Source organism: Cupressus sempervirens, chromosome 2 (genome assembly GCF_028749045.1).
Source record: "Cupressus sempervirens isolate cs-2001-9-10 chromosome 2, ASM2874904v1, whole genome shotgun sequence".
NCBI classification, from domain to species: Eukaryota; Viridiplantae; Streptophyta; class Pinopsida; order Cupressales; family Cupressaceae; genus Cupressus; species Cupressus sempervirens.
The window spans coordinates 554,854,912-554,870,907 of NC_143119.1; the positions used below are offsets into that span (position 1 = coordinate 554,854,912).

At 48.1% G+C, this 15,996-nt stretch overlaps 1 pseudogene; it reads right to left on the reverse strand.

Annotated features, from left to right (window-relative positions):
* Window positions 1-896, reverse strand: part of LOC149573680 (18S ribosomal RNA) — a 1,714-nt pseudogene extending 818 nt beyond the window's left edge.
* Window positions 897-15,996: the final 15,100 nt, after the last annotated feature.

The following is a 15,996-nucleotide window of genomic DNA, read 5'->3' on the forward strand; positions in this document are numbered from 1 at the left end:
GAAATACGAATGCCCCCGACAGTCCCTATTAATCATTACTCTGGTCCTGAAGGCCAACGGAATAGGACTAGACTCCTATCACGTTATTCCATGCTAATGTATTCAGAGCATAGGCTTGCTTTGAGCACTCTAATTTTTTCAAGGAAACGGCGCTGGAACTGTGACCCAGCCAATTAAGGCCAGGAACACACCGCCGGCAGAAGGGACGTGAGGGCCAGTGCACACCCAAAAGGCAGACCGACCGTGACGACCCAAGGTCCAACTACGAGCGTTTTAACTGCAACAACTTAAATATATGCTATTGGAGCTAGAATTACCATAGCTACTGGCACCAGACTTGCCCTCCAATGGATCCTCGTTAAGGGATTTAGATTGTACTCATTCCAATTACTAGACTGGATGAGCCCAGTATTGTTATTTATTGTCACTACCTCCCTGTGTCAGGATTGGGTAATTTGTGCACCTGCTGCCTTCCTTGGATGTGGTAGCCATTTCTCAGGCTCCCTCTCCGAAATCGAACCGTAATTCTCCATCACCCATCACCACCATGGTACGCCTCTATCCTACCATCGAAAGTTGATAAGGCAGAAATTTGAATGAAGCGTCGCCAGCACAAAGGCCGTGCGATCTGTCGAGTTATCATGAATCACCGAAATAGCGGGCGAACCCGTGCTGACCTTTTATCTAATAAATGCATCCCTTCTGAGAGTCAGGATTTGGTGCACGCATTAGCTCTAAAATTACTACAGTTATCCGAGTAGCAAAGTACCATCAAAGAAACTATAATTGATTTAATGAGCCATCCGCAGTTTCACAGTCTGAAATAGTTCATACTTAGACATGCATGGCTTAATCTTTGAGACAAGCATATGACTACTGGCAGGATCGACCAGGTAGCTTCTAACAATGAGGGGGACCCCCAAGGCCTACTACAGCCAAGGGATGCCCACCATGATGGGAAACCAAAATTTGCATTCGCTTCGTCATGCATCCAAACATAATCTGCCGCACAAGCAATAAGAATGATGTTCACAGCACATGCAGGACTCGTAACGCTCAAAGATTTCACACAAGAGGAAAGTGTCCCATCATCGATCGGAGAGGGATGAACAGGGAGCCTCGGTTCACAGGCACCTGGGAAGAACATCCCGTATGGAACCCTTTACCATCGAACTCACTGTCGCCACTACTCGGAAAGAAGCCTCGAGTCTGTACGAGATGCACCGCGCACGTAGCCACCTCAATTGTAAGGCCACTCAGAGACATCCATTTCCTAGGAATATGCCTCCTACACGCCTATTGAGGTGCACCCGCATAGAAAAAATCCTTCTCGATTGCAACAAACGTTTTCCCATGACGAAGAGCTGGTTGCCGAAGTGCCAACAGAGACCGCCGTGCTGAAGGGTGAAGGGCCGTGTGAGTCAAAAACATGGCTGGTTATGCGATTGGCGGGGGCATCACTGTGCACGTGACCACCTCAATTATAAGGCTGCTCAAGGCCATCATGTATAACACCCCCTCTGCACATTTATAGGCGATGAGAGCCACCCACATACACGGACATGTCTAACCTCTGGCAAATTTCTCCTTTCCCAGCACAGCCTCGCTAACCATTCCCCGTGACATGTGATCTGCCAGCGCAGGTACAGAAAAGTTCCTACGGGTGAACACTCACACTAGCGTTGTCGGAAAAGCTTCAATCTCATGCACATGCACATACCAAAGAACTACCCCGCGAGGGAACCCACCCGCGAGCACCCACATCTCGGCAAAAAGCATTCATGCAATTTCTTCCCCTAGACAGACACGTTGGGCCTGCACTTGTCAGAGCATTGCAAAGATGAGCACTCTGGTTCGCAAGAGCCTAAGAAGAACATCTCGTACGAAACCTGTTCCCCCAAAATGCTCGAATCACAAATGCTCACAGTAGAGTCATAATGCAAAGATGTACACCACACACGTGATCGAGTAAGGACACTAAGAGACATCCATTTCCTAGGCATATGCCCCCTACACACTTTTTGGTGCACCCCGTACAAACGGCCATACTTCAACAAGCCCTCCCAGAATTTTGCATCTAAAGAGAGATGAAACACCTTGGGCTTTTTGTCCACATAATGCAAACACCGAACACTCTCTTTAAGGGGAGCTGAAGAAGAGTATCTCTCGTAGAACCCATGAGCCACAGCCATTCGGATCGCACAAGGCAGGACAGGGCATGGAGAGTTTCCGCATCCAAACAAAAATTATCGGTAATACTCTACGCTTCTACTGGCCCAGACCACAAAGGCTGTCACGATAGTGCCATGCACTTCTGTAGGATGAGACAGTGAAGAGGCGAGCATGCACCTAGAATGCACTAGCGAATAAATTATGCAGCAACCAAACCTTTCACCGGCCCCCCTCTCAATCCCAAGGCTCTACCAATCGGAAAAAACTTAGGATGGAGAGTGGACCCTTGATGAAATTAGGGACGTCGAGCTATGCACCCGTGCAACCATCTCTTTCCTTCTTGCCATCCAGGCAGGATAAAAATTCAATAAGACGAAGCCCTTGGCTAAAAGATACAACTCCATGCACACTCAGCAACAAGCGCATCTTAGAATTGAACACCAAATGTGCAGTGTGTTGCAAGCCGTGCTCCACCATTGTGATTACTGAATGGGATATACTCACTGCCACAGATTAATGACCATCATTACCGTCTCAGAATAAATACAAGCACATCGAGCTTCATCCGATCAACTGGATGAATTTCACCTTGAAGGGGCCTAATCCAAAAGTTTCGGAGGTCACCTCCTAGAACTCTCAAGAACAAGGCCCATCTTACATGCAAACTCTGCTACTGCGCAAACACAGGTTGCAATTAAAGATAAATTGCAAGGCCTTCACAATGGCCCGAGGCCAATGCTCTGACTAAGTCAATTTTCTATTGCAATCACCATGCCGCCGTTCACAGAGAGATCTCCCCATTCACTTGTGATGTGACACATAATCCAAGTGCTAGACGCAAGCTCACCCTTGAAAGGGCCACTTTCCAAGGCATCCCTCGATGACACATTGGAATGACAACCGCTGTCGAACCATTCCCAATGTTATGCCGGTCGAGTTGGCACAGAGGCGACATTGGGGAGCTCCTGCGTAGCAATTGGGATGTGCTTCCGTACCCATCTCTCACAAAGACCAATGTTAGTTGTGAACAAATTTGGAATCCAAGGCCTCGCATCCATTGATGTCATCAGGGCACTGGGTCTATATACAAAGGCCATGAAGAGGTTCCGAGAAGAGAAGCCCCCCCTGCTCACTCGCACAAACATCTCAAATTCTAGACACAAGCTCCCGCCCTTAGCATCGCTCTCCAGATCACCACAATGACACATTGGAATGACAACTGCTTTCAAACAACTCCCGAAATTGTGGTGATGGAGTGAGAGAGAAGAGCAGCTTTGGGGAGAGGCGCATAGCAAACAGGCTGCTCCTTAATTCTGCTCTTATATACAGATCCAATGTCGCTGATTTCATTTGGAATCCAGGGTGCATTCATCCTTTCCCACACGAGCAATGGCTCTCCTGATCGAATGGCCGTGGGGAGCTTTCTATAACAAAGGCTCCCTTGTCACTCGTGATGCGCAGCCCAACTACTAGACAATGGCTCGCCCTTCAGATCGCTGCCCAGGCAACCACCACAATGGCACCATTGGGAATGACAACCGCTACTGAACCATTCCAAAAATTTTGTGCCAAAGAAGTTGTTGCGAAGAGAACCACTCTAGGGAGAGAGCACTCGCATAGCAAAATCGGGATGGCTTCACGGCCCTTCCAATAGAAACGATGCTGGTGCCAATATTCCAAATCCGAATAACGTGTCTTTTTATGAGGTCATCTAAGGAGCAAAAGATTGTCATCGGTTAGGAGATGTGAATTCATGGACACAATGGACTGAAATGGTCATCGAGGTCATCCGATCAACTGGATGAATTTCACCTTGAAGGGGCCCAATCCAAAAGTTTCGGAGGTCATCTCCTGGAACTCTCAAGAAGAGGGCCCATCTTACTTGCAAACTCTGCTACTGCACAAACATAGGTTGCAATTAAAGAAAAATTGCAAGGCCATCACAGTGGCCCGAGGCCAATGCTCTAACTAAGTCAATTTTCTCTTGCAATCACCATGTCGCCGTTCACAGAGAAATCTCCCCATTCACTTGTGACGTGACGCACAATCCAAGTGCTAGATGCAAGCTCGCCCTTGAAAGGCCACTTTCCAAGACATCCCCCGATGACACATTGGAACAACAACCGCTGTCAAACCATTCCCAATGTTGTGCCGATCGAGTTGGCACAGAGGCGACCTTAGGGAGCTCCCGCGTAGCAATCGGGATGTGCTTTCGTACCCATCTCTCACAAAAACCAATATGTTAGTTGTGAACAAATTTAGAATCCAAGGCTCATATCCATCGATATCGTCTGCACTGGGTCTATATATTCAAAGGCCACATAGAGGTTCCGATAAGAGAAGCTCCCCTGCTCGCTCGCACAAACATCCCAAATGCTAGACACAAGCTCCTGCCCTTAGCATTGCTCTCCAGATCGCCGCAATGAGACATTGGAATGACAACCACTATCAAATAACCCCCAAATTTGTGCCAATGGAGTGAGAAAGACGAGCAACTTTGGGGAGCCACGCATAGCAAATGGGCTGCTACTTCATTCCTCTCTTATATATAGATCCGATGTCGTTGATTTCATTTAGAATCCGAGGCTGCATTCATCCTTGCTCACACAAGCAATGGCTCTTCTCATCGAATGGTCACGGGGAGCTTCTAATTACAAAGGCTCCCTTGTCACCCATGATGCGTAACCCAACTGCTAGACGACGACTCGCCCTTCAGATTACTACCCAGGCAACCACCACAATGGTGCCATTGGAATGACAACCGCTGTCGAACCATTCTAAAATTTTTTTTTCCAAAGAAGTTGTTGCAAAGAGAACGACTCTGGGGAGAGAGCCCTCGCATAGAAAAATTGGGATGGCTTCACAGCCCTCCCAATAGAAATGATGCTGGTGCCAATATTCCAAATTCGAATAACTTTTCTTTCTCGAACACTAGCACCGATTCTATTGGGTCGATATCGTCGGCACTGGGTCTATATTCAAAGGCCACAGAGAGGTTCCGATAAGAGAAGCTCCACTGCTCGCTTGCACAAACATCCCCAAATGCTAGATGCAAGCTCCTTCCCTTAGCATCGCTCTCCAGATCACCGCAATGACACATTGGAATGACAACCACTGTCGAACAACTCCCAAATTTGTGCTGATGGAGTGAGAGAAACAAGAGCCAGATCGGGTCGACGAAAATGGCTAAGCCAGATCGGGTTGGCCAGCATGGCTCGGCCACCATTTTTCACCGAGAGCTTTCGATATTAAAGCTCCCATGTAGCCGCGATAAGTACACCATGACAAATTGCTAGAGCACCGAGCACCCATAGCAAATTGCCATTATACCAAGCAACGTCGGAGTGCTAGACAAGGGCTCACGTTTAGATCAAGTTTTAAAATCACCAAAAAGACATGCCATGGATCGGGAACCGCTACCTCACCTTTTCCAAAATTGAGTCATCAGAAAACATGATCTAAATGAGAGCTGAGGAAAAGCACTGAGATCGCTTCATGCCCCTTTCATTGATTCAACATCAGCATACACCGTTTGAAAACCCAACAATCTGATCCGCCTAGATACCAATGTTGAATCAATGAAAGGGGCATGGGAGAGGCTCGCGGCAACAACCTCTCCTATATAAGCTATTAGTGCGAGGCTTGCTCTGCATTAGAAATCTGTGATAGCACGGACAACTCCCTTAAAAATCCAATTCAATGAAAAATGTGACCAAACAGCCATCCACGACACCGTTTTTGGAGCTCGCCCAGAACGGCTCGGCCAGCATGGCTCACCCAGAACAGCTCGGCCAGCATGGCTCGCCCAGATTGGCTTGGCCAGCATGGTGACTTGGTGAGAGTACCTAGAACTATCAAGAACAAAGGCCAATCTTACATGCAAACTCTGCTGCTGCACAAACATAGGTTGCAATTATAGAGAAATTGCAAGGCCGTCACAATGGCCCAAGGCCAATGCTCCGACTACTAAGTCAATTTTCTCTTGCAATTGCCATGCCATCATTCAGAGAGAGATCTCCCCATTCACTTGTGTCAACGCACAATCCAAGTGCATGACGCGAGCTCGCCCTTGAAAGGCCGCGTTCCAAGACATCTCGATGACACATTGGAATGACAACTGCTATCGAACCATTCCCAATGTTGTGCCGATTGAGTTGGCACAGAGGCGATCTTAGGGAGCTCTCGCATAGCAATCGGGAAGTGCTTTCGTACCCTTCTTTCACAAAAACCAATGCTAGCTGAACAAATTTAGAATCCAAGGCTCGTATCCATCGATATCATCGGCACTGGGTCTATACTCAAAGGCCATGGAGAGGTTTCGATAAGAGAAGCTCCACTGCTCGCTTGCACAAATATCCCCAAATGCTAGACGCAAGCTCCTGCCCTTAGCATCGCTCTCCAGATCACCACAATGACACATTGGAATGACAACCGCTGTCAAACAACTCCCGAATATGTGTCGATGGAGCGAGAAAGAAGAGCCAGATCGGGTCGACGAAAGCGGCTAAGCCAGATTGGGTCGACCAGCATGGCTCAGCCACCATTTTTCGCCGAGAGCTTTCGATATTAAAGCTCCCATGTAGCCGCGATATGTACACCATGACAAATTGCTAGAGCACCAAGCACCCATAGCAAATTGCCATTATACCAAGCGACGCTGGAGTGCTAGACAAGGGTTCACGTTTAGATCAAGTTTTAAAATCACCAAAAAGACATGCCATGGATCGGCAACTGCTGCCTCACCTTTCCCAAAATTGAGTCATCGAAAAACATGATCTAAAGGAGAGCCAAGGAAAAGCACCGAGATCGCTTCATGCCCCTTTCATTGATTCAACATCAACATACACCATTTGAAAACCCAACAATCCGATCCGCCTAGACACCAATGTTGAATCAATGAAAGGGGCATGGGAGAGGCTCGCGGCAACAACCTCTCCTATATAAGCTATTAGTGCGAGGCTCACTCTACATTAGAAATCTGTGATAGCACGGAAAACTCCCTTAAAAATCCAATTCAATGAAAAATGTGACCAAACAGCCATCCACGACACCGTTTTTGGAGCTCGCCCAGAACGGCTCGGCCAGCATGGCTCGCCTAGATCAGCTCGGCCAGCATGGTGACTTGGTGACTTGGTGAGAGTACTTGGAACTGTTAAGAACAAAGGCCAATCTTACATGAAAACTCTGCTACTGTGCAAACATAGGTTGCAATTATAGAGAAATTGCAAGGCCGTCACAATGGCCCGAGGCCAATGCTCCGACTACTAAGTCAATTTTCTCTTGCAATCGCCATGTCGTCATTCACAGAGAGATCTCCCCATTCACTTGTGACGACACACAATCCAAGTGCTAGATGCGAGCTTGCCCTTGAAAGGCCACGTTCCAAGACATTCCGATGACACATTGGAATGACAACCGCTGTCGAACAATTCCCAATGTTTTGCTGATCGAGTTGGCACAGAGGCGATCTTAAGGAGCTCCCGCGTAGCAATCGGGAAGTGCTTTTGTACCCTTCTCTCACAAAAACCAATGTTAGCTAAACAAATTTAGAATCCAAGGCCCGTATCGATCGATATCGTCAGCACTAGGTCTATATTCAAAGGCCACAGAGAGGTTCCGATAAGAGAAGCTCCATTGCTCGCTTGCACAAACATCCCCAAATGCTAGACGCAAGCTCCCGCCCTTAGCATCGCTCTCCAGACCACCGTAATGATACATTGGAATGAAAATCACTATCGAACAACTCTCGAATTTGTGCCGATGGAGTGAGAAAGAAGAGCCAGATCGGGTCGACAAAAATGGTTAAGCCAGATCAGGTCGGTCAGCATGGCTCGCCCAGATCGGGTCGGCCAGCATGGCTCGGCCACCATTTTTCACCGAGAGCTTTCGATATTAAAGCTCCCATGTAGCCATGATAAGTACACCATGAAAAATTGCTAGAGTGCCGAGCACCCATAATAGCAAATTCCCATTATACCAAGCAATGCCGGAGTGCTAGACAAGGGTTCACGTTTAGATCAGGTTTTAAAATCACCAAAAAGACATACCATGGATCGGCAACCGCTGCCTCACCTTTTCCAAAATTGTGTCACTGGAAAACATGATCTAAAGGAGAGCTGACGAAAAGCACCGAGATCGCTTCATGCCCCTTTCATTGATTCAACATCAGCATACACCGTTTGAAAACCCAACAATCCGATCCGCCTAGACACCAATGTTGAATCAATGAAAGGGGCATGGGAGAGGCTTGCGGCAACAACCTCTCCTATATAAGCTATTAGTGCGAGGCTCGCTCTGCATTAGAAATCTGCGATAGCATGGACAACTCCCTTAAAAATCCAATTCAATGAAAAAGTGACCAAACAGCCATCCACGACACCATTTTTTGAGCTTGGCCAGATCGAGTCGGCCAGCATGGCTCGCCCAGATCAACTCAGCCAGAACGACTCGTCCAGATCGGGTCAGCCAGAATGGCTCGCCCAGATCGGCTTGGCCAGCATGGCTCAGCCAAAATGACTTGGCCAGATCAGGTCGGCCAGCCTGGCTCGCCCAGATCGGCTCGGCTAGGCTCGCTCGCCCACCATTTTTCAAGCACACTACCTCCCCTATATAAGCTATTAGTGCAAGCCTTACTCTACATCAGAAATGTACATTCAATGCACAAGTACCTTAAAACCCAATTCAATGAAAAATGTGACCAAACAACCATCCACGACACCATTTTTGGAGCTCACCCAGATCGGCTCGGCCAGCATGGCTCAGCTAGAACGGCTCGCCCAGATCGGCTCGGCCAGCATGGCTCACCCAGATCGGCTCGGCCAGCATGGCTCGCCCAGATGGGCTCGGCCAGGCTGGCTCACCCACCATTTTTCAAGCACACTACCTCCCCTATATAAGCTATTAGTGCAAGCCTTACTCTACATTAGAAATGTATATTCAGTGCACAAGTACCTTAAAACCCAATTCAATGAAAAATAAGACCAAACGACCATCCACGACACCATTTTTGGAGCTCGGCCATATCGGCTCGGCTAGCATGGCTCGCCTAGATCGGCTCGACTAGCATGGCTCGGCCAGAATGGCTCGGCCAGATCAGGTCGGCTAGGATGGCTCGCCCAGATCGGCTCAGCCAGCATGGCTCGGCCAGAAGGGCTCGGCCAGATCGGGTCGGCCAGCATGGCTCGCCTAGATCGGCTCAACCAGGCTGGCTCGCCCACCATTTTTAAAGCACACTACTTCCCCTATATAAGCCATTAGTGCAAGCCTTACTCTACATCAAAAATGTACATTCAGTGCACAAGTACCTTAAAACCCAATTCAATGAAAAATGTGACCGAATAGCCATCCACGACCCCATTTTTCATGAGGTTGTCAACAGAGACAAAGATTGGCATTGGTTAGGCGATTTGATTGCATCAGTCAGGGGGGTAAATTGATCAATTTTTGGAGACTGACTAGAATGGCTCGAGGACCATTTTATATTGGAAGCTACTCGATTTGAGAATTATGACTCAAGTAGAATGGCTCGGGTACCCATTTTACGAACTTAAAGAGTCGACTTGGTGGGCCGACCTGGCAGGGTGACTTGATGAACAAACTTAAACAGTCGACTTGGTGAGAGTACTTGGTGGGCCGACCTAGCAAGGTGACTTGATGAACTAACTTAAAGAGTAGACTTGGTGAGAGTACTCGGTGAGCTGCCCTGGTCACGTGAATTGATGAACGAACTTAAAGAGTCGACTTGGTGGGCCGACTTGGTCGGGTGACTTGATGAATGAACTTAAAGAGTCAACTCGGTGGGTCAAACTAGCAGGATCACTTGGTGAGAGTACTTGGTGGGCTGACCTGGCAGGGTGACTCGATGAACGAACTTAGAGAGTCGACTTTGCGAGAGTGCTTGGTGGGTCGAACTGGCGGGGTGACTTGATGAATGAACTTAAAGAGTCAACTTGGTGAGAGAACTTGGTGGGCCGAGCTGGTGGGGTGAATTGATGAATGAACCTAAAGAGTTGACTTTGTGAGAGTACTTGGTGGGCTGACCTGGCGGGCTGACTTGATTACCGAACTTAAAGGGTCGACTTGGTGAGAGTACTTGGTGGGCCGACCTGGCAGAGTGACTTGATGAATGAACTTAGAGAGTTGACTTTGTGAGAGTACTTGGTGGGGTGACTTGATGAACAAACCTAAAGAGTCGACCTGGTGAGAGTACTTGGTGGGCCGACCTGGTAGGGTGACTTGATGAGCCAGCTTAAAGAGTCAACTTGGTGAGAGTACTTGGTGGGGTGACCTGGCGGGGTGACTTGATGAACGAACTTAAAGAGTTGATCTTGCGGGCCGACGTGGCAGAGTGACTTCATGAACGAACTTAAAGAGTCCACTTGGTGGGTCGACTTGGCGGGGTGACTTGATGAACGAACTTAAAGAGTTGACTTGGTGAGAGTAATTTGTGGGCTGACCTGGCTGGGTGACTTGATGAATGAACTTAAAGAGTCAACTTGGTGCGGTGACTTGATGAACGCACTTGAAGGGTCGACTTGGTGGGGTAACTCTATGGATGGACCTAAAGAGTTGACTTGGTGAGAGTACTTGGCGAGGTGACTTGATGAACAGACTTAAAGAGTCGACCTGGTGAGAGTACTTGGTGGGGTAACTTGATGAGCGCACTTGAAGAATCGACTTGGTTAGAGTACTTGGTGGGGTGACTTGATGAACGGACTCAAAGATTTGACTTGCTGAGAGTACTTGGTGGCTCGACTTGATGAGAAAACTTAAAGAGTCCACTTGGTGAGAGTACTTGGCAGGGTGAACTGATGAACAGACTTAACGAATCGACTTGGTGGGAGTACTTGGTTGGCCGAACTGGTGGGGTGACTTGATGAACGGACATAAAGAGTCAACTTGGTGGGAGTACTTGGTTAGCTGAACTGGTACTTATTCTGGTGACTTGATGAACGGACTTAAAGATTCGACTTGGTGGGGTCACTTGATGAAAGGACTTAAAGAGTTGACTTGGTGAGAGTACTTGGTGGGGTGACTTGATGAAAGAACTTAAAGGGTCGACTTGGCAGGGTGACTTGGTGAATGAACCCAAAGAGTTAACTCGATGAGAGCACTTGGTGGGGTGACCTGATGAACGGACTCAAAGAGTCAACTTGGTGAGAGTACTTGGTGGCTCGACTTGATGAGAAGACTCAAAGAGTCCACTTGGTGAGAGTACTTGGCGGGGTGAACTGATGAACGGACTTAAAGAGTCGACTTGGTGGGAGTACCTGGTGGGGTGACTTGATGAAGGGACATAAAGAGTCGACTTGGTGAGAGTACTTGTTCTGGTGACTTGATGAATGGACTTAAACAGTCGACCTGGTGGGGTGACTTGATGAAAGGACTTAAAGAGTCGACTTGGTGGGGTGACTTGATGAAAGGACTTAAAGAGTCGACTTGGTGAGAGTACTTTGTCAGTTGACTTGATGAACACACTTGAAGAATCAACTTGGTTAGAGTACTTGGTGGGGTGACTTGATGAACGAACTTAAAGAGTCGAGTTGGTGAGAGTACTTGGTGGCTCGACTTGATGAGCAGACTTAAAGAGTTAACTTGGTGAGAGTACTTGGCAGGGTGAACTGATGAACGGACTTAAAGAGTTGACTTGCTGGGAGTACTTGGTGGGCCAACCTGGTGGGGTGACTTGATCAACAGACTTAAAGAGTCAACTTGGTTAGAGTACTTGTTCTGGTGACTTGATGAATGGACTTGAAGAGTCGACTTGGTGGGGTGACTTGATGAAAGGACTTAAAGAGTCAACTTGGTGAGAGTACTTGGTGGGGCGACTTGATGAACAGACTTAAAGGGTCAACTTGGTGGGGTGACTTGATCAACGCACTTGAAGGGTCGAGTTGGTGGGGTGACTTGATGAACAGACCTAAAGAGTTGATCGAGTGAGAGTACTTGGTGCAGTGACTTGATGAACAGAGCTAAAGAGTCAACTTGGTGAGAGTACTTGGTCGGGTGACTTGATGAATGCACTTGAAGAATCGACTTGGTTAGAGTACTTGGTGGGGTGACTTGATGAACAAACTTAAAGAGTCAACTTGGTGGGCCAACCTGGCAGGGTGACTTGATGAATGAACTTAGAGAGTCGACTTTGTGAGAGTACTTGGTGGGTCAAACTGGTGAGGTGACTTGATGATCAAACTTAAAGAGTCAACTTGGTGAGAGAACTTGGTGGGCCGAGCTAGCGGTTTGAATTGATGAACGAACCTAAAGAGTCAACTTTGTGAGAGTACTTGGTGGGCCGACTTGGCGAGGTGACTTGATGACCGAACTTAAAGGGTCGACTTGGTGAGAGTACTTGGCGGGCTGACCTGTTGGAGAGACTTGATGAACGAACTTGAAGAGTCAACTTGGTGAGAGTACTTGGTGGGGTGACTTGATGAGAAAACCTAAAGAGTCGACTTGGTGATTGTACTCGGTAGGCCGACCTGGCGGGGTGACTTGGTCATCAAACTTAAAGAGTCGACTTGGTGAGAGTACTTGGTGGGCTGACCTGGCAGGGTGACTTGATGAATGAACTTAAAGAGTCGACTTGGTGGGCTGACTTGGCAGAGTGACTTCATGAACGAACTTAAAGAGTCCACTTGGTGGGCCGACCTTGCGGGGTGACTTGATGAATGAAATTAAAGAGTCAACTTGGTGGGGTGACTTGATGAACGCACTTGAAGGGTCAACTTTGTGGGGTGGCTCTATGAACGGACCTAAAGAGTTGACTTGGTGAGAGCACTTGGTGGGGTGACTTGATGAACAGACTCAAAGAGTCGACTTGGTGAGAGTACTAGGTGGCTCGACTTGATGAGCGCACTTGAAGAATCGACTTGGTCAGAGTACTTGGTGGGGTGACTTGATGAACGGACTCAAAGAGTCGACTTGCTAAGTGTACTTGGTGGCTCGACTTGATGAGCAAACTTAAAGAGTCCACTTGGTGAGAGTACTTGGCAGGGTGAACTGATGAACAAACTTAAAGAGTCAACTTGGTTAGATTACTTGTTCTGGTGACTTGATGAATGGACTTGAAGAGTCGACTTGGTGGGGTGACTTGATGAAAGGACTTAAAGAGTCAACTTGGTGAGAGTACTTGGTGGGGCGACTTGATGAATGGACTTAAAGGGTTGACTTGGCAGGGTGACTTGATGAACGAACCTAAGGAGTTGACTTGGTGAGAGTACTTGGCGGGGTGAACTGATGAACAGACTTAAAGAGTCGACTTGGTGGGGTGACTTGATGAAAGGACTTAAAGAGTCGACACGGTGGGGTGACTTGATGAACAAACTTAAAGGGTCGACTTTGTAGGGTGACTCGATGAACGAACCTAATGAGTTGACTTGGTGAGAGTACTTGGTGGGGTGACCTGATGAACAGACTTAGAGAGTCAACTTGGTGAGAGTACTTGGTGGGCCGACCTGGTTGGGTGACTTTATGAACTGACTTAAAGAGTCAACTTGGTGGGGTGACTTGATGAACGGACTTCAAGGGTTGACTTGGAAAGGTGACTTGATGAACGGTCCTAAAGAGTTGACTTGGTGAGAGTACTTGGTGTGGTGACTTGATGAACAGACTTAACGAGTCGAATTGGTGACAGTACTTGGGGGGGTGACTTGATGAACATAGTTAAAGAATCGACTTGGTGAGAGTACTTGGTCGGGTGACATGATGAATGCACTTGAAGAATCGACTTGGTTAGAGTACTTGGTGGGGTGACTTGATGAACGAACTTAAAGATTCGACTTGGTGGGCTGACCTGGTGGGGTGACTTGATGAACGAACTTAGAGAGTCGACTTGGTGAGAGTACTTGGTGGGCTGACCTGGCCGGGTGACTTGATGAACAAACTTAAAGAGTCAACTTGGTGAGAGTACTCGGTGGGCTGACCTAGTCACGTGACTTGATGAATGAACTTAAAGAGTCGACTTGGTGGGTCGAACTAGCGGGGTGACTTGGTGAGAGTACTTGGTGGGCTAACCTAGCAGGATGACTTGATGAACAAACTTAGAGAGTCAACTTTGTGAGAGTACTTGCTGGGTCAAACTGGCGGGGTGACTTGATGAACGAACTTAAAGAGTTGACCTTGTGAGAGAACTTGGTGGGCCAAGCTGGCGGGGTGAATTACTGAACGAACCTAAAGAGTCGACTTTGTGAGAGTACTTGGTGGGCCGACCTAGCCGGGTGACTTGATGACCGAACTTAAAGGGTCGACTTGGTGAGAGCACTTGGTGGGCCAACCTGGCGGAGCGACTTGATGAACGAACTTAGAGAGTCAACTTTGTGAGAGTACTTGATTGGGTGACTTGATGAACAAACCTAAAGAGTCGACTTGGTGAGAATAATTTGTGGGCTGACCTTCTAGGGTGACTTGATGAATGAACTTAAAGAGTCGACTTGGTGAGAATAATTTGTGGGCTGACCTGGCAGGGTGACTTGATGAATGAACTTAAAGAGTCGACTTGGTGGGGTGACTTGATGAACGCACTTGAAGGGTTGACTTGGTGGGGTGACTCTATGAACGGACCTAAAGAGTTGACTTGGTGAGAGTACTTGGTGGGGTGACTTGATGAAAGGACTTAAAGAGTCGACTTGGTGAGAGTACTTGGTGGGGCGACTTGATGAACGCACTTGAAGAATCGACTTGGTTAGAGTACTTGGTGGGGCAACTTGATGAACAGACTCAAAGAGTCGACTTGGTGAGAGTACTTGGTGGCTCAACTTGATGAGCAGACTTAAAGAGTCAACTTGGCAACGTACTTGAGTCGACTTGGTGAGGCGACCTGGCGAGCAGGCTCAAAGAGTCAACATGGTGAGGTGACTCATTAAGTCAACATGGTGAGGCGACTCATGGTGAGGAGCTATCCTTGAGGTGACTTGGTGGGCCTACTTGATTAGTCGACTTGGTGAGCCGACCTGACGAGCTGACACAGTGAGCGGGGTTAAAGAGGTGACGACTTGGTGGAGTAACTCAGCAAGCCAACTTATCGAGGCAAGATGGTGAGTCGACTTGGTGAGCTGACTTGGTGAGCGCACTTAAAGAGTCAACTTCATGAGGTGACTCGGTGAGTTAGCTCGCTGATGCGACTTGGGCGAGCCGACTTGGCGAGCGAACTTAAAGAGATGAGTTGGGCGGGCTTACCTGGTGAGCGAACTTAAAGAGTTGACTTGGCAACGTACTTGACCAACTGACTTGGTGAGCTAACATGGTGAGTGGGCTTAGAGAAGCAACTCAGTGGGGCAACTTGGCGAGCACACTTGCTGGGGCAAGGTGGTAAAATGACTAGGTGATTTGACTTGGTGAGCTGACTTGGTGAGCAAACTTAAGGGGTCGACTTGGTGAGGCAACCTGAATAGTCGACTTGGTGAGCTGACTTGGGGAGCCGACATGGTGAGCGGTCTTAAAGAAGAGGCAACCTGGTGAGGCGAGACGGTAAGTCATCTTAGTGAGCCAGCTTGACGAACTATGAGCGGACTTAAAGAGTCAATTCTTGATTTGGCAAAGACCACATGGTCAGATGACTTGGTGAGCTGACTTGGCTAGCAAAATTGGCAAGAAAACTTATAAAATCGACTTGCTGTCCCCAGCCAGGATCGCACGTCTGGGTCGACCCAACTTGGGTCACCCGACTCCGTCACCCCAGCCTCGGGCGACCCGACTAGGTTGCCAGAGTGGGTAGACAAGGGGAAAAAAAAAAATCATGGGAGGCCCTGTACAGTGAAAAGAACTAAATTTTGGGCATTACAAAAAAAAAAAAAAACAAGTTAACTGCTTTTGGATCATGCACAAGTT